Source organism: Monodon monoceros, unplaced genomic scaffold (assembly GCF_005190385.1).
Source record: "Monodon monoceros isolate NGI ecotype Baffin Bay Population unplaced genomic scaffold, NGI_Narwhal_1 Super_Scaffold_18, whole genome shotgun sequence".
In the NCBI taxonomy this organism is placed as follows: Eukaryota; Metazoa; Chordata; class Mammalia; order Artiodactyla; family Monodontidae; genus Monodon; species Monodon monoceros.
Genome location: NW_021703774.1, coordinates 126,139,013 through 126,159,695, shown reverse-complemented (window position 1 = coordinate 126,159,695; position 20,683 = coordinate 126,139,013). Strand labels below are relative to the sequence as shown.

Sequence of the window (20,683 nt, the reverse complement as noted above, 5' to 3'; positions counted from 1 at the left end):
CTCCACAAGAACACTAATCTTCAAGCCTGGACCATGTGCTTGTTCCAGGCTGCTCTGTTACAACTTGGCTCATCTACCCTCGCTCTCTGGTTATATCCACACATTCTCACTTCTGAGTCAAGAGTACTTGGCAGTCATTTCCCTGCAGGGATTGGCTCTTCTTCTTCCTATACACTTAGCCAAAGCTTACTCATCTCTCAATGCCAAACTTACAACAGTTCAATTCTAAACTCCAAAAGGGTAGAGGCTATGTCTGCTTTCTTTCCAATCACTTACCCAGTGCCTGGCATATAATAAATTCTCAAAAAATAATTTTGAGTGAATAGCAAATGATTGAGTTTTAAACATGGGCTACAGAATCAGGAAATCCTGGGGTATTTAATAAAAGGTCAGGTTGATGCCTGCCCTGAGTGACCACTCCTGCAGAGCGCGGCTCTAATTATTCACCTGTTCATTCCCTTGTTATGTGTTAAGCCCCAGCTCTGTACCAGCACTCTGCTAGGTTCTGTAGGAGATAAAGATAAATCAGACTAGACTCCTATTCTCCAGAAACCTGTAGTCTGGAAGGTGGAATTTGATATGTACGTCAATAACTGGAACACAAGGTTGAAAGTGACAAAAGCCAATAGAGAAAAAACTCTGATAGATGAGAAGAGGAAGGAGATTAATTATGTAGGAGGATGTTACAATGAGACTTTGCTGTCTCACTTTGAGAATCAGATAGGTGCCAAGTTCCTCACAGTGACTCCACTGCCCTTGAGCAAAGGGCCAGGCTGTTTACCCATGGAATGCTGGGAGACCCACCTCAAGGCATGGAAGAGGTGATGTACTAGAGGCCAGACTGGGGGATTTCTTTGGACAGAATGATCAGTGTGCTGTGCATTCCCCTCTCACTGGTCCACTGGGTGGAAGAAAAGGAGTTGGGGAACAAAGGAGTTGCTGTCCTTCATCTCAAGCCAAGTGAGGGGCTTCTAAGGGTATGTCAGAAGCTTGGGGAATGTGAGGACTTGTATCTTAACCTAATCTGGTGGTTTAAAGGTGAACAACCACCATCAGCTGAAGAGAGGAGAATGTATTGGGAGCAAGCTGCAGCTCCACAAACAGCAGGACAAAGGTTCACGTGTTCCTGGAAGGAAAGATGTAGATTCCATGAGAAGGAGCTGATCTGGAGTCTTCTCGAAACAGAACATACTCAAGATGATTCCCCAACAGGGTGAAAGGATCCCAACAGCAAGGGTCTGTGTAGGGTGTTTGAAAGCCCAGGCCTGGAATCAGCTCATCGACAGCTGCCAGAGACAAGCATTGTGTACACTGGGGAGACTGCCATCTGAGGTCTCACTGGGAGGCTCTCCAGAAAACCCACAAAAGCACTTCATGAAAACCAGCATCCAGGGGGAACCGATAGATCACCACAGCTGTTCCGGCCATATGAACCGATGCCATTTCCCATAATCCCCTCTGCCTTGGCCCAACTCTAAGGGCTTAGACAAGCCAGCAGTGAGTGAACAGAAGGATGGGCTGGGAACAAAGGAAGAAGACAAACAGGAACATTCTGCCTCCTCTGTAGGCTTCCAGGCCTAGGTCAGGACACTGCTGCAGGAAGGGAAAAGCTTTATATTGGATAAAAGTTTGAAGTTTTGATGGTTACCCTGGACCAGGCTGAAGTTATGTGATTATGAGGCAAGAGTGGACTTTTTAATGCCAAAACAAAGGGACTATGTATTCATTACCTAAGTGTGACTGGAAAAGTCATATTGGGATATTGCCCAATATATCCCAGTATTGAGACCTACCCAATATTTCATCTAGGGAGGGTTTAAACCAAGCAACAGTAGAAAAAGAAAAACATTGCTGTTTCGTTGCATCTATCTAGTGACAGTTCATTCAATAAAAGCAGTTATAGTTCTTCTAGCTGAGGACATGAGGGAAGGAAAAGATTATTTTTTAACTTTTTATTGAAATATACTTACAGAAAGTGTACCTCTCATAAGTGTATAGCTTGATATACTTTCACAAGTTGAGCACATCCATGTACCCAGGACCCAGCTCAAGCTCTAATACCCCAGAAAAACCCCCTGGGATCCCTTTCAATCACTACTCCTCCCCCAGGGTAACCACTGTCCTGATTTCTAACAGCCTAGATGAGTTTTGGTTTTTTTTGTACTTTAGGTAAATAGAATCATGCACTGTAAGGATGCTGTGTGCTCTTTTGTGGCTTCTTTTGTCAACATTCTGTCTGTGGGATTCATCCACATTGTTCTCTGTTGTCATAGATCTTTTATTTTCATTGCTCTGTAGTATCCCTTTGTGTGACTATAACAGACTTTATTTATCCATACTTCTGCAAGTGGGCATCTAAATAGCATTGTTATAAATGTTCTAGTATGTCTTTATTTCTGGTTATACACCCAGAAGTGGAATTGCTGGTCCATAGACTATGCATATATTTAGCTTGAGTAGATGTTGAAAAAAATGGTTGTATCAATTTCCACTCACACCACCAGCACATATGAGTTCTATTACTCCACAATCAAATCAACACTTGGAATTTTCCTACCTTTTTACTTTATCCATTCAGATGGGAGCACTGGTATTTCATGGTGGTTTTAGTTTGCTTTTTCCTATAGGCTAATAAAACTGAGCACTTTTTCATATGTTTATTGACCATTTTTCTACCCTCCTTTATGAGGTGACTGTTCAAGTTTTTGTCCTTTTTTCCCTAAATGGATTATTTCTCTTTTTTTTTATTACTTTGTAGGAGTTCATTATAGAGGTTTGGTATGAGTCCTATGTCAGATATATGTATTGTGAATATCTTCTCTCAATCTGGGTTGCATTTTTACTCTTTTAAGATATTTTGATGAACAGATGTTATTAATTTTAACATAGCCCAATATATAGTGTTGGGTACAGATCAGGGAAAAAAAATTTTTCATGTATATCTCCAATTCACTCAATACTGTTTACGCAGAGAACTATGTTTTCCCTGCAGTATTGCGTTTGTTATATAAACTAGGTACCACATATGTGGACTCTATCTGTTCTGTTCTATTGGTCAGTTATCTATCCTTGTATCAATATCATACTGCTTTAATTATTTACTATAGTTTTCTAATAGATAGTGATATCTGTTAATGGGATTATTTTTCAAGACTTCCTTAGAAATTCTGAACTCTTTTAGAGATGTACTTTATTAGATTGAGGAAGTTCCCTTATAGTCCTACTTTTCTGAGACTCTTATCAAGAAAATATGGCGAGGTACTTCCCAGAACTTCCACCTCCGGTGTCCTTGTCCACGTGGTGAGCCACAGCCACCCCCCACCTCTTCAGGAGACCTTCCAACACTAGCAGCCGTGTGGCTGACAGGGTCTTGGTGCTCTGGCTGGGTGTCAGGCCTGAACCTCTGAGGTGGGAGAGCCAAGTTCAGGACATTGGACCACCAGAGACCTCCCGGCCCCACGTAATATCAATTGGTGAGAACTCTCCCAGAGATCTTAGTCTCAATGCTAAGACCCAGCTCCTCTCAACGACCAGCAAGCTCCAGTGCTGGACACCCGATGCCAAAAAACTAGCAAGACAGGAACACAACCCCACCCATTAGCAGAGAGGCTGCCTAAAATCATAAGTTCACAGACACCCCAAAACACACCACTGGATGCAGCCCTGCCTACCAGAAAGACAAGATCAAGCCTCATCCACCAGAACACAGGCACCAGTCCCCTCCACCAGGAAGCCTACATAACCCACTGAACCAACTTTAGCCACTGGGGACAAACACCAAAAACAACAGGAACTACAAACCTGCAGCCTGCAAAAAGGAGACCCCAAACACAGTAAGGTAAGCAAAATGAGAAGACAGAGAGATATGCAACAGATGAAGGAACAAAGTAAAAACCCACCAGACCAAACAAATGAAGAGGAAATAGGCAGTCTACCAGAAAAAGAATTCAGAGTAATGATAGTAAATATGATCCAAAATCTTGGAAATAGAATGAAGAAAATACAAGAAACATTTAACAAGGACCTAGAAGAACTAAAGAGCAAATGAGCAATGATGAAGAACACAATAGATGAAATTAAAAATTGTCTAGAAGGAATAAAAAGCAGAATAACTGAAGAAGAAGAACGGATAAGTGACCTGGAAGATAAAATAGTGTAAATAACTACCACAGAGCAGAATAAAGAAAAAATAAAGAAAAGAATTGAGGACAGCCTCAGAGACCTCTGGGACAACATTAAACGCATCAACATTCAAAGTATAGGGGTCCCAGAAGAAGAATAGAAAAAGAAAGGGACTGAGAAAATATTTGAAGAGATTATAGTTGAAAATTTCCCTGATATGGGAAAGGAAATAGTCAATCAAGTCCAGGAAGTGCAGAGAGTCCCATACAGGATAAATCCAAGGAGAAACAAGCCAGGACACATAATAATCAAATTATCAAAAATTAAATACAAAGAAAAAATATTAAAAACAGCAAGGGAAAAGCAACAAATAACATACAAGGGAATCCCCATAAGATTAAGTGCTGATCTTTCAGCCAAAACTCTGCAAGCCAGAAGGGACTGGCAGGACATATTTAAAGTGATGAAAGGGCAAAACCTGCAACCAAGATTACTCTACCCAGCAAGGATCTCATTCAGATTTGATGGAGAAATTAAAACCTTTACAGACAAGCAAAAGCTAAGAGAATTCAGCATCACCAAACCAGCTTTACAACAAATGCTAAAGGAACTTCTCTAGGCAGGAAACATTATAGAAGGGAAAGACCTACAATAACAAACCCAAAACAATTAAGAAAACGGTAACAGGAACATACATATCGATAATTACCTTAAATGTAAATGGATTAAATGCTCCAACCAAAAGACATAGGCTGGCTGAATGGATACAAAAACAAGACCCATATATATACTGTCTACAAGAGACCCACTTCAGACCTAGGGACACATACAGATGGAAAGTGATGGAATGGAAAAAGATATTCCATGCAAATGGAAATCAAAAGAAAGCTGGAGTAGCAATTCTCATATCAGACAAAATAGACTTTAAAGACTATTACAAGGGACAAAGAAGGACACTACATAATGATCAAGGGATCAATCCAAGAAGAAGATATAAAATTGTAAATATTTATGCACCAAACATAGGAGCACCTCAATACATAATGCAAATGCTAACAGCCATAAAAGGGGAAATTGACAGTAACACAGTCATAGTGGGGAACTATAACACCCCACTTTCACCAATGGACAGATCATCCAAAATGAAAATAAATAAGGAAACACAAGCTTTAAATGACACATTAAACAAGATGGACTTAACTGATATTTATAGGACATTCCATCCAAAAAAAAAAAAAAAAAAACAGAATACACTTTCTTCTCAAGTGCTCATGGAACATTCTCCAGGATAGATCATATCTTGGGTCACAAATCTAGCCTTGGTAAATTTAAGAAAATTGAAACTGTATCAAGTATCTTTTCTGACCACAACGCTATGAAACTAGATATCAATTACAGGAAAAAAAACTGTAAAAAATACAAACACATGGAGGCTAAACAATGCACTACTAAATAACCAAGAGATCACTGAAGAAATCAAAGAGGAAATCAAAAAATACCTAGAAACAAATGACAATGAAAACACAATGACCCAAAACCTATGAGATGCAGCAAAAACAGTTCTAAGAGGGAAGTTTATAGCAATACAATCCTACCTCAAGAAACAAGAAAAATCTCAAATAAACAATCTAACCTTACACCTGAAGCAATTAGAGAGAGAAGAATAACAAAAAAGCCCAGTTAGCAGAAGGAAAGAAATCATAAAATTCAGATCAGAAATAAATGAAAAAGAAATGAAGGAAACAGTAGCAAAGATCTATAAAACTAAAAGCTGCTTCCTTGAGAAGATGAAAAAATTGATAAACCATTAGCCAGACTCATCAAGAAAAAAAAGGGAAAAGACTCAAATCAACATAATTAGAAATGAAAAAGGAGAAGTAACAACTGACACTGCAGAAATACAAAGGATCGTGAGAGATTACTACAAGCAACTATATGGCAATAAAATGAACAACCTGGAAGAAATGGACAAATTCTTAGAAAAGCACAACCTTCTGAAACTGAACCAGGAAGAAATAGAAAATATAAACAGACCAATCACAAGCGCTGAAATTGGAACTGTGATTAAAAATCTTCTGACAAACAAAAGCCCAGGACCAGATGGCTTCACAGGAGAATTCTATCAAGCATTCAGAGAAGAGCTAACACCTATCCTTCTCAAACTCTTCCAAAATATAGCAGAGGGAGGAATACTCCCAAACTCATTCTACGAGGCCACCATCACCCTGATACCAAAACCAGACAAAGATGTCACAAAAAAAAGAAAACTACAGGCCAATATCACTGATGAACATAGGTGCAAAAATCCTCAACAAAATACTAGCAAACAGAATCCAACAGCACATTAAAAGGATCATACACCATGATCAAGTGGGGTTTATCCCAGGAATGCAAGGATTCTTCAATATATGCAAATCAATCAATGTGATACACCATATTAACAAACTGAAGGATAAAAACCATATGATAATCTCAGTTGATGCAGAAAAAGCTTTTGACAAAATTCAACACCCATTTATGATAAAAACCCTCCAGAACATAGGCATAGAGGGAACTTACCTCAACATAATAAAGCCCATATATGACAAACCCACAGCCAACATCGTTCTCAATGGTGAAAAACTGAAACCATTTCCTCTAAGGTCAGGAAAAAGACAAGGTTGCCCACTCTCACCACTGTTATTCAACATAGTTTTGGAAGTTTTAGCCACAGCAATCAGAGAAGAAAAAGAAATAAAAGGAATCCAAACTGTAAAAGAAGAAGTAAAACTGTCACTCTTTGCAGATGACATGATACTATATACAGAGAATCCTAAAGATGCTACCAGAAAACTACTAGAGCTAATCAACGAATTCGGTAGAGTAGCAGGATACAAAATTAATGCACAGAAATCTCTTGCATTCCTATACACTAATGATGAAAAATCTGAAAGAGAAATTAAGGAAACACTCCCATTTACCATTGCAACAAAAAGAATAAAATAGGTAGGAATAAACCTACCTAGGAGGCAAAAGACCTGTATGCAGAAAACTATAAGACACTGATGAAAGAAATTAAAGATGTTACAAACAGATTGAGAGATATATAGATAGCTAATGGGAAACAGCTTCATAGCACAGGGAGATTAGCTCAGTGATTTATGTCCACCAAGAAGGGTGGGATAGGGAGGCTGGGAGGGAGATGCAAGGGGGAGGGAATATGGGGATATATGTATACGTATAGCTGATTCACTTTGTTATACAGCAGAAAGTAACACAACATTGTAAAGCAATTGTACTCCAATAAAGTTGTTTAAAAAAAAGGGATGTATTTTTTCAAATGTTTTTTCTGCATCCAGAAAGATGATTATATTATTTTCATCTTTATTTAAGTAATGTGGTGAATCAAAATAACTCATTTTTAAGTATGAAACCAACATTGCATTCCTTGGAATCAACCCCCTTGCTCATAATGTATTACCTTTTTTATATATTGCAAGAGTTCATTTGAGTTAATATCTTGTGAAGGATTTTTACATCTATTCTGCATGAAGGATATTAATTTTATTGTCTATTTTAGTACTCTCTTTGTCAGGTTTTGGGATTAGGATTTACTGGCCCCATAAAATAAGTTGGAAAAAGTTCTACCACTCTCTATTTTCAGGAGTAATTTGTGTGAAACTGATAATATTTATTCTTTAAATGCACGACTGAGTTCATGCGTACAGCCACGTGAGCCAAAGTTTTCTCTGTAGGAATGTTTTTATTACATACTCATTTTCTAAATAGATGTAGGACCCTTCAGATTTTCTATTTCTTCTTTTGTAAGTTTTGGTAAGTGGTGATTTTTGAGAAATTTGTCCATTTCTTAACAGTTGTTGAATTTATTAGCATACAATTCTTAATAGTATTCTCTTATTTCCTTTTAATGTCTGTAGGATCTCAAGTGATTCCATCTTTTTCATTCTTGATATTAATAATTTGTGTTTTTATTATTTTTTCTTTTGACTAGTATTGGTAGGATTTATTTATTTTGTTAATCTTTTCAAAATATTAACTATTGGCTCTGTTAATTTTTTTATTGCTTGTCTATTTTCTCTTTTATTTTCATTCTTTTCTATTTCTTTCTTCTGTGTACTTTGTGTTTAATTTGATGTTCTTTTTCTAACATTTATGTGAAAATCTTAGATCATTGCTTTTAAAACTCTCTTCTTTTTCAATATATTCATTTAAAGCTGTAAATGTTTCTCTAATCACTTATTTAGCTGTATCCCACAAATTTTTAAAGTAGTGTTCTTATTAGCATTTAGTCCAAGTAATTTCTATTTTCTTTGTGACTTTTTCTTGACCCATAATTTATTTAGAAATGTTTTACCCAATTTCTAAATATTTAGAATATTCTAGATATTTTTCATTATTAAATTCTGATTTAATTCTATTGTGGTCAGACAATATACTCTTTATGATATCTAACTTTTGAAATCTATTGAGGTTTTTTTTTTTTACAGGTTAAAATATGGTCTGTCTTGGTAAATGTGCACTTGAAAAGAATGTATACACTGCAGATGCTCTGTATAGTGGTCAGTTAAGTCATGTTGGTTGTCTTACCATAGTCTGATTGATTTTTTCTACTACTTGTTTCATCAATTACTGAGAAGAGGTATTAAAATCTTCAGCTATGATTATGATTTTTATCTATTTTTCTTTGTATTCTGACATATTTTGCTATTTGTTTTCTATTCATCCTGTCTGTTTTTATTTTTCCTCCTTTTCTATCTTCTTTTGGCCACATATTTACCATTTTGCTGTTCCAGAATCCTTCCTCTAGATCCAGATTTCCACCTGGTATCATTTCATTTCCTTTCAGACACAAGAATTTCTTTTAACTTTTTTTTTTTTTTTTTTGCAGTACACGGGCCTCTCACTGTTGTGGCCTCTCCCATTGCGGAGCACAGGCTCTGGACGCGCAGGCTCAGCAGCCATGGCTCACAGGTCCAGCTGCTCCACGGCATGTGGGATTTTCCCGGACCGGGGCATGAACCCATGTCCCCTGCATCGGCAGACAGACTCTCAACAACTGTGTCACCAGGGAAGCCCCTCACCATTCTTTTATCTGAAAAATCTCTATTCTTCTTCATTGTTGAAAGATATTTTTACTGGATATAGAATGCTAAGTTGATAGTTTTTCATTTCAACACTTTAAAGATGTCATTCTATTTTGTTTAACTCCATTATTTTCTGATAAAAAATAAGATATTCTTATATATTTTCTCTGTTTTAAAAGTTTACTTTTTATCGTTGGGTCTTAGCAGTTGGACTGTCATTTGCTTAGATGTGGTGTTCTTTGTATTTATCCTTTTAGGAGTTCTCTGAGCTATTTGGATTGGTGGGTTGATGTATTTCCACTAAGTTAAGGAAATGTTTTATCTTATTTCTTAAGAAGAAAATTTCTACCCCATACTCTCTCCTTTTTTTCTGGCACTCCAATTACCCATGTGTCAATCAGTTTGTTGTCCCAGAAGTCACTGCAGTTTGGCTAAGTTTTTCAATTACTTTCTCTCTATTCTTCAGTTTGTATAATTTCTGTTCTCTTGTCTTTAAATTGATTTGTCCATTTTTCTGCAGTATCCAGTCTGTTAAATTCTATTGATTAATTTTTTCTTTTTTTTTTTTTTCGCTTTTGGCTGTGTTGGGTCTTCGTTGCTGCACATGGGCTTTCTCTAGTTGCAGCAAGTTGGGGCTACTCTTCATTGCAGTGTGCAGGCTTCTCATTGCAGTGGCTTCTCTTGTTGCAGAGCACAGGTTATAGGTGTGCAGACTTTAGTAGTTGCAGCATGCAGGCTTATTAGTTGCAGCACGCAGGCCCTAGAGCACACGGGCTTCAGTAGTTGTGACGTGCAGGCTCAGTAGTTGTGGCACATGGGCTTAGTTGCTCCGCGGCATGTGGGATCTTCCCAGACCAGGGATCGAACCTGTGTCCCCTGCATTGGCAGATGGATTCTTAACCACTGCACCACCAGGGAAGTCCTAATGTTTTCTTTTTTGATATTGTATTTTTTCAGCTCTAGAATTTCAAGTTGATTCTTTCATAATTTTCATTTAGTTTTTGGGATTCCCTGTCTTTCACCCATTTTGCTCATTTTTTTTTTTTTTTTGGCTGCATTGGTTCTTCATTGCTGCACACAGGCTTTCTCTATTTGAGGCTAGCTGGGGTTATTCTTCATTGCAGCCTGCAGGCTTCTCATTGTGGTGGCTTCTCTTGTTGTGGAGTATAGGCTCACGGGCTTCCGTAGTTGCAGCACACGGGCCCTAGAGCACATGGGCTTCACTAGTTGCAGCATGTGAGCTCAGTAGTTGTGGCACACAGGCTTAGTTGCTCCGCAGCATGTGGGATCTTCCTGGACCAGGGATCGAACCCATCTCCCTTATATTGGCAGGCAGATTCTTAACCACTGCACCACCAGGGAAGTCCAGCTCATCTTTTCTTTTTAATCCATTAACATATTTATAAAAGCTGTTTTAAAATTCCTGTCTCAATGCTAACATAAAAGTCATCTATGGATTTGCTTCTCTTGACTGTGTTTTCTCTTTGATTGATTGCTTATATGTTCCTGTTTCTCCAAATTTCTAGTAATACCTTATTTTATCCTGGGCAGTATGGATGAAACATTATAGAGATACTGTATTTTTGAAAGAAAGTTGAATTTGTACTAACAGAGAGTTAAGGTATTGGTGGATCACATTAATTTTTTTTTCAGTTTTATTGAGAAACAATTGGCATACATCACCAGATAAGTTTAAGGCATACAGCATGATAATTTGATTTACATATATTATGAAATGATTATCACAACAGGTTAAGGTAGAATCCATTATCTCATATAGATATAATATAAAGAAAAGAAGAAAGGGGAAAAGGAGGGGGGAAATTCTCCTTGTGATGAGAACTCTTAGGATTTACGCTTAACAACTTTCCTGTGTATCAAGCAGTGTTAAATATAGTCATCATGTTCTACATTATGCCTCTAGTACTTATTTGTCTTTTTAGTGGAAATTTGTACCTTTTGATGACCTTGCTCCAATTCTCCCTCCTCCCACTCTCGGCCTCTAGTAACCACACATATGAATCACGTTAATCATAAGTGGAAGCTTGTTTTGGATTTATTTTCATTTTGCATTTAATTCTAGACTGGAGCCCTTAGTCCTGGGCTTACTTATAAGGTATGGCTTTTCTGAGGTTTTAGTGAAAAGTCTGAGATGTTCACCAAACCCTTCTAACTTGACAGAATTTGAATTTTGAACTCTTTCTCCCCGGCTCCATGCAGCTATTAAAATTTCTTCCTCCTAGTCACTTTTTGCTGGCCTTCTTGTGTTCTCACTTTGTGAGTTTTTACTTTTGCAGCCACTAAAGGATTTTAGGAAATTTTGAATGCAAAATTTGAGGGGTAGTACACAACCATTAATATAAAAATTTTGTACCTCATCATTCAGGATAGGCTAAGTTATTCTGTAATAAAAAGCAGAAAATCTCAGTTTTCAGCAGCTTAAAAGCAACAAGAGTTATAGCTTGCCTTGAACTAACACTCCAGGTAATAACAATTATGAACTCTACACTCTGGGTTTTATTTTTATTTTATTTATTTATTTTTTTGCGGTACGTGGGCCTCTCACTGTTGTGGCCTCCCCTGTTGCGGAGCACAGGCTCCGGACGTGCAGACTCAGTGGCCATGGCTCACGGGCCTAGCCGCTCCGCGGCATGTGGGATCTTCCTGGACCGGGGCACGAACCCATGTCCCCTGCATCGGCAGGCGGACTCTCAATCACTGCGCCACCAGGGAAGCCCCTGGGTTTTATTTTAATGGTTATTTGAAAAATTACAGCTATCATACCAATCCCTTGACTTTAATCATATTATTACTTAAGTCAAGTTAATTAAAATAAAATTAGTCAATTTAAACAAAAATATGAAGAAAATAAAGTTGATGCCTGGAGATGGACAAAAATTTTGAAAGTGGTATCTAAGTCACTGATGTATGACAAATAAAGGTATAAAATATTCTCCTAAATCCAAAGCAAATTTAGATTAAGAAAAATAGTTTGAGACGGTTACTTGAACAATAAATATTAATTAAAGTAATATGATGCTTTCTACAGAAATTGACTATATTTTTGGTGCTGCATCACTAAGGAGATATAGTCTTATAGAAATATTGGGTACGTTCATAAATATTGAAAAATAAATATAACAGTAAATATTTAAACTCTTGTAACTTGATGCTTTACTAATACTACCATTAACTTTTCCATGACTTTAGGTAGATTTTGGATGAGGTAATGAGCTCTCTACTTTGGATTTCTTAGTGTCTAGTTTAAAGTTTGTACAATAAGCCATTATTGTACTACATTTTGAGATTTGCCAAAGATGAGTAAAAAGAATTAGGGTTCCTCAGCCAGCTTATATAATTTTGACTTTGGCCATGAATATTTTACTCCTTTTCAGCTCCTCTTTCTGCTGTTTCTTAAATGGCATCCCGTGCAAGATTGTTGAAAGATGGCAGAGATCAACATGCCACTATTGTTTAAATGCAAGTCCATGACAACCTGAATCTAAAATGAATGCTCAAGTCAAGTGTTAATGAATCAGTACATTCATAATTGGAAAATAAGCCTTTTTCTCCCTCCCCCTGACTTGGTAATACCTCTCATTATCTGGTGGTACTGAGAATGCCTGTGATAGGCATCTGAAGGCAAAGTTGGATGAAGAGCTATCCTAACCCCATTGATAGCAGAAGAAAAGGGAAAGAAGCTGGGATTTCCCCACCCACTGTTTATAGTCTTTTAATTAAGCTAAGACTTTGTTGTGTCATTTACAACTAGGAGAACTGCACAGGCAGCTGCGCTTTACATATTGAGTGGGTATAAATAGAAGAATTAATATAGAAAATATGAAAAAAAATGTGGATAATCGGTATCTGTTACCTCCTGAACACTATCATGCTTTTATTTTTAAAAGCCAGTCTGTGTACCTGCTATTTATTTATTTATTTTAGTTTTGGCTGCATTGGATCTTTGTTGCTGCGTTCAGGCTTTCTCTAGTTGTGGCGAGAGAGGGCTACTCTTCCTTGCGGTGCACAGGCTTCTCATTGTGGTGGCTTCTCTTGTTGCAGAGCATGGGCTCTAGGTGCGTGGGCTTCAGTAGTTGTGGCCAATGGGCTCAGTAGTTGTGGCTTGTCAGCTCTAGAGCTCAGACTCAGTAGTTGTGGCACACAGGCTTATTTGCTCCGCAGCATGTAGGATCTTCCTGGACCAGGGCTCGAACCCATGTCCCTTGCATTGGCAGGCAGATTCTTAACCACGGCCCCACCAAGGAAGTCCCTGATCCTGCTTTTTTAAAACTGGATTTTCTAAACTAGAAAGATTAGATCCAGAATTCCGAACCTGTGGACATGAGATGAACTCCCTTTAATTCTCACCTAAAACTCTCTAAGCCGATTTCATAACTGTACATTAATTGTATGACTTTTTATTTAAGGTCTCTCTTTTCCTAGATAGCTACAATATTATATTAATTTCAGGTGTACAACATAGTGATTTACAATTTTATCAATTATACTCCATTTAAAGTTATTATAAAATGTTGGCTATGTTTCTTCTGCTGTACAATATATCCTTGTAGCTTATTTATTTTATATATAGTAGTTTGTACCTCTTAATCTCCTATCTCCATCTTTCCCCCACCTTCCTTCTCCCCACTGGTAACCACTAGATTGTTCTCTATATCTGTGAAACTGCTTCTGTATTTTTATATTCATTTGCTTTAATTTTTAGATTTCACATATAAGTGATAACATATAGTAGTTGTCTTTCTCTGTCTGACTTAGTTCACTAAGCATAATACCCTCCAGGATCATCCACGTTGCTGCAAATAGCAAAATTTCATTCTTTATTATGGCTGAGTAGTATTCCACTGTATATATATACCACTTCTTCTTTATCCATTCATCTTCTGATGGACACTTCCATATCTTGGCTATTGTAAATAATGCTGCTATAAATATCAGGGTGCTTGTATATTTTTTGAATGAGTATTTTCAGTTTTTTCAAATACATACCCAGGAGTGGAATTGCAGATAGTTCTATTTTTAGTTTTTTGAGGAAATTTCATACTGTTTTCCGTAGTGGTTGCAAAAATTTACATTCCCACCAACAGTGTGCAAGTGTTCCCTTTTCTCCACATCCACACCAGCATTTGTTATCTGTGGTCATTTTGATGATGGACAGTCTGACAGGTGTGAGGTGATATGTCATTGTGGTTTTGATTTACATTTCTCTGATGATTAGCAATGTTGAATATATTTTCATGGACCTGTTGGCGATCTGTATGTCTTCTTCGAAAAAATGTCTATTCAGGTCTCTTGCCGATTTTTTAATCAGGTTGTATATTTTTTTGATACTGAGTTGTATGAGGTGTTTGTAGATTTTGGATATTAACCCCTTATTGGTCATATCATTTGTGAATATGTTCTCCCATTCAGTAGGTTGTTTTTTTGTTTTGCCAATGGTTTCCTTCGCTATGCAAAAGCTTTTAAGTTTAATTAGGTCCCATTTGTTTATTTTTACTTTTGTTCCCTTTGCCATAGGAGACAGATACAAAAAATATTGCTACAATTTATGTCAAAGAGTGCTCTGCCTATGTTTTCTTCTAGAATTTTTATGACTTACATTTAAGCAATTAATCCATTTTGAGTTTACTTTTGTAATGGTGTGATTTTATTGATGGTAAGCCATTAATCCATTTTGAGTTTATTTTTGTAATGGTGTGAGAAAGCAGTACAGTTTGATTCTTTTGCATGTAGCTGTCCAGATTTCCCAACACCATTTGTCGAAGAGGCTTTTTTGCCTTTGTATATTCTTGCCTCCTTTGTAATAAATTGACCACATAAGTGTGAGTTCGTTTCTGGACTCTCTATTCCATTGATCTATATATCTCTTTTTGTGCCAGTACCATACTGTTTTGATTACTGCAGCTTTGTAGTATAGTATGAAGTCATGGAAGATGATACCTCCAGCTCTGTTATTCTTTCTCAAGATTGTTTTAGCTATTCAGGGTCTTCTGTGTTTTGATACAAATTTAAAAATTATTTGTTCTGGTTCTGTGGAAAATGCCATTAGTATTTTGATAGGCATTGCATTGAACCTTTAGGTTGCATTCAGTGGTATTGTGGTCACTTTAACAATATCATTTCTTCCAAACCATGAACATAGTATATCTTTCCATCTGTTTGTGTTGTCTTCGATGTCTTTCATCAGTGTCTTATAGTTTTCCAAGTACAGATCTTTAACTACCTATGTTAGATTTATTCCTAGGTATTTTATTCTTTTTGATATGATTGCAAATAGGACTGTTTCCTTAATTTCTCTTTCTGATACGTTGTTGTTGAAGTAGTGCAAAAGATTTCTGTATATTAATTTTGTATCCTGCAACTTCACTAAATTCATTGATGAGCTCTAGTAGTTTTTTGGTGGTATCTTTATATTTTTTGTGTATAGTATTGTCATCAGCAAACAGTGACAGTTTAACTTCTTCCTTTCCAATTTGGATTCTTTTTACTTATTTTTCTTGCCAGATTGCAGTGGCTAGCACTTCTAATAATATGTTGAGTAAAAGTGGCAAGAGTAGGCATCCTTGTCTTATTCCTGAACTTAGAGGAAATTCTTTCAGCTTTTCACATTGAGTATGATGTTAGCTGTGTGCCTAAAGGCTCACATGCCTTTATTATTTTGAAGTATGTTCCTTCTATACCCACTTTCTGGAGACTTTTTAGAAAGTATGTTGACATACTTTTTAAGTATGTCATACTTTATAAGCATGTTTATCAACATAAATTAATGTTGAATTTTGTCAAAAGCTTTTTCTGCTCTATTGAGAAGATCATACGATTTTTTTAACATCTTTATTGGAGTATAATTGCTTTACAGTGCTGTGTTAGTTTCTTCTGTATAAAAAAGTGAATCAGCTATATGTATATGTATATCCCCATATCCCCTTCCTCTTGCATTTCCCTCCCACCCTCCTTATCCCACCCCTCTAGGTGGTCACAAAGCACCAAGCTGATCTCCCTGTGCCATGAAGCTGCTTCCCACTAGCTATCTATTTTACATTTGGTAGTGTATGTATGTCAGTTTTACTCTCTCATTTCATCCCAGCTTATCCTTCCCCCTCCCTGTGTCCTCAAGTCCATTCTCTACATCTGTGTCTTTATTCCTGTCCTGCCCCTAGGTTCTTCAGAAGCATTTTTTTTACATTCCGTATATATGGGTTAGCATATTAGTTTTTCTCTTTCTGACTTACTTCATTCTTTATGACAGACCCTAGGTCCATCCACTTCACTACAAATAACTCAATTTCGTTCCTTTTTATGGCTGAGTAATATTCCATTGTATATATGTGCCACATCTTCTTTATCCATTCTCTGTTGATGAACAATTAGGTTGCTTCCACGTCCTGGCTATTGTAAATAGTGCTGCAATGAACATTGTGGTACATGACTCTTTTTGAATTATGGTTTTCTCACGGTATGTGCCCAGTAGTGGGATTTCTGGGTCATATGGTAGTTCTATTTTTAGTTTTTTAAGGAACCTCCATACAGGCCAATATCTCTGATGAACATAGCTGCAAAAATCCTCAACAAAATAGTAGGAAACAGAATCCAACAGCACATTAAAAGGATCATACACCGCGATCAAGTTGGGTTTATCCCAGGAATGCAAGTATTCTTCAATATACACAAATCAAACAATGTGATACACCATATTAACAAACTGAAGGATAAAAACCATGTGATAATCTCAACTGATGCAGAAAAAGCTTTTGACAATATTCAACACCCATTTATGATAAAAACCCTCCAGAACATAGGCATAGAGGGAACTTACCTCAACATAATAAAGGCCATATATGACAAACCCACAGCCAACATCATTCTCAATGGTGAAAAAGTGAAACCATTTCCTCTAAGGCCAGGAACAAAACAAGGTTGCCCATTCTCACCACTATTATTCAACATAGCTTTGGAAGTTTTAGCCAGAGCAATCAGAGAAGAAAAAGAAATAAAAAGAATCCAAACCGTAAAAGAGGAAGTAAAACTGTCACTCTTTGCAGATGACATGATACTATACACCGAGAATCCTAAAGATGCCTCCAGAAAACTACTAGAGCTAATCAATGAATTCGGTAGAGTAGCAGGATACAAAATTAATGCACAGAAATTTCTTGCATTCCTATACGCTAATGATGAAAAACCTGAAAGAGAAATTAAGGAAACACTCTCATTTACCATTGTAAAAAAAGAATAAAGTACCTAGGAATAAACCTACCTAAGGAGACAAAAGACCTGTATGCAGAAAACTGTAAGACACTGATAAAAGAAATTAAAGATGATACAAACAGATGGAGAGATATACCATGTTCTTGGATTGGAAGAATCAACATTGTGAAAATGACTCTACTACCCAAAGCAAACTACAGATTCAATGCAATCCCTATCAAACTACCACTGGCACTTTTCACAGAACTAGGAACAAAAAATTTCACAATTTGTATGGAAACACAAAAAACCCCATATAATCAAAGCAATCTTGAGAAGGAAAAACGGAGGTGGAGGAATCAGATTCCCTGACTTCAGACTATACTACAAAGCTACAGTACACAAGACAGTATGGTACTGGCACAAAAACAGAAATATAGATCAATGGAACAGGATAGAAAGCCCAGAGATAGACCCACGCACATTTGGTCACCTTATCTTTGATAAAGGAGGCAAGAGTACATAATGGAGAAAAGACAGCCTCTTCAATAAATGGTGCTGGGAAAACTGGACAGCTACATGTAAAAGAATGAAATTAGAACACTCCCTAACACCATACACAAAAATAAACTCAAAATGGATTAAAGATCTAAATGTAAGGCCAGACACTATCAAACTCTTAGAGGAAAACATAGGCAGAACACTCTATGACATAAATCACAGCAATATCCTTTTTGACCTACCCCATAAAGAAATGGAAATAAAAACAAAAATAAACAAATGGGACCTAATGAAACTTAAAAGCATTTGCACAGCAAAGGAAATCATAAAATAGATGAAAAGACAACCCTCAGAATGAGAGAAAATATTTGCAAATGAAGCAACTGACAAAGGATTAATCTCCAAAATATACAAGCAGCTCATGCAGCTCAATATCAGAAAAATAAACAAACGAATCCAAAAATGGCAAAAGGCCTAAGCAGACATTTCTCCAAAGAAGATATACAGATATCCAACAAACACATGAAAAGATGCTCAATATCACTAATCATTAGAGAAATGCAAATCAAAACTACAATGAGGTATCACCTCACACCAGTCAGAATGGCCATCATCAAAAAATCTACAAACAATAAATGCTGGAGAGGGTGTGGGGAAAAGGGAAACCGCTTGTACTGTTTATGGGAATGTAAATTGATACAGCCACTTTGTAGATCATATGATTTTTATTCTTCAAATTGTTAATGTAATGTATCACACTGATTGGTTTGCAGATATTGAACCAGCCTTGCATCCCTGGGACAAACCCCACTTGATCATGGTGTATGATCCTTTTAATGTATTGTTAGATTCAGTTTGCTAATATTTTTTGAGGATTTTTGCATATATGTTTGTCAGGGACCTTGGTCTATAATTTTCTTTTTTGTGATGATATTTTTGTTTAGTTTTGGTATGAGGGTGATGCTGGCCTTGTAGAATGAGTTTGGAAGTGCTCCTTACTCTGCAATTTTTTGAAATAGTTTGAAAAGGATAGGTGTTAACTCTTCTTTAAATGTTTTGTAGAATTCACCTGTGAAACCATCTGGTGCTGGACCTTTGTTTTTGTGAAATTTTTTAAATTACTGATTCAATTTCATTACTGGTAATTGGTCTGTTCATATTTTCTATTTAAACCTGGTTCAGTCATGGGAGACTGTAGATTTCTCAGAATTTGCCCATTTTTTCTGAATTGTCCATTTTGGTGGCATGTGGTTGTTTGTAGTACTCTCTTGAGTCTTTGTATTTCTGTGATGTCAATTGCAAATTTTCCTTTTTCATTTCTGATTTTATTGATTTGAGTCATCACTCTATTTTTCTTGGTGAGTCTGGTTAAAGCCTTATCAATTTTATTTATCTTTTCAAAGAACGAGTTCTTAGTTACATTGATCTTTTCTTTTCTTTTCTTTTTAGTCTCTATTTCATTTATGTTTGCTCTGATCTTTATGATCTCATTTCTTCTACTACTACCTCTGATCTTTATGATCTCTTTTCATTTATTTTTGCTCTGATCTTTATGATCTCTTTTCTTCTGCTTCTTCTGGGGTTTTGTTTGTTCTTCTTTTTCTAATTCCTTTAGGTGTAAGGTTTGAAATTTTGAGATTTTTTTTGTTTCCAGAGGTAGACTTTATCACTCTAAATTTCCCTCTTAGAACTGATTTTGCTACATCCCATAGATTTTTTTTTCATGAAGCTGTTTATTCCTGTTATTAACCCTTAGACTCAAGTAATCCTGGTTATTCTGCAAAAAACACCTTATTGTAGGAATCATTTCATCTTCCCTTTCAATAATCACCTCTCCATGAAGCACTTTTCTTCTCTGATGTAACATATGAAAGTAGATTGTGGTAACAATGGTATATATGAGGCCATGGTTATAAGAAGGAAATAATTGTAGTCAAAAGAAGCATTGTATTTACTCGGAAGTCTTATTGAGAACATTCCTTTTTTCTTCACATATGGTAAGGCAGCATATATCGTAAGAAGTTCACCAGCAACTCTGACAGGATATAAATGATAAAAAAATTATATTAGTTTTATACTGTGAGTAAAGAGCCACACCATAAAGATTCTTGAACTCACTTGGACCCCAGCCACAAGCACAGAAGTAGGTACAATTCCACAAGCAAGGCAAATGTCTGGAAAAATTTAAGTGTCTTCTAAATACTTTTATATAAACCTTTGTGTATTCCTTTTTCCATATAAAAATGTACTGGCCAGTACATTTTTAACTACAGTACATGTAGTAGCCAGTACCAGCCACCCTGCTGTCGTGGTGATGCTGTAGAAGGTGAGCCAGGCGGTGGCCAACAAGCCCAGGCACCTCCTCTTGCCCACGGCCTCTGAGGTGCTGCCATTGGTGCTGTCCTCCTCACCAGATGCCATGGTGGCCGCACAGCCAGGGGACGTGGATGAGAGGAGCAGGGGAGTGGGAGGGGGCCCAGCTGAGCACACCGCTGAAGCGCCACCACCCGCTGCCACTGCATCCATCAGGCGCCCCATGTGCCACACACAGGGAGCTCAGCACTGCCAGCCCAGCCACCCACAGGGGGAGGAGCGGGCACCCCCAGCACCCATAGATTTTGAATTATTGTGTTTTCATGTTCATTTATTTCCAGATAATTTTTATTTCTTCAGTGATCCATTGGTTGTTTAGTAGCATATTGATTAGCCTCCATGTGTTTGTGTATTTTGCAGCCTTTATTTCTATAGTTGATTTCTAGTCTCATAGCATTGTG

General features: G+C 37.0%; 1 pseudogene; it reads right to left on the bottom strand.

Moving 5' to 3' along the window:
- The window catches only part of LOC114897962, a 117,883-nt pseudogene extending 97,436 nt beyond the window's left edge, over positions 1-20,447 (bottom strand).
- Between the last annotated feature and the right edge of the window lie 236 nt (positions 20,448-20,683).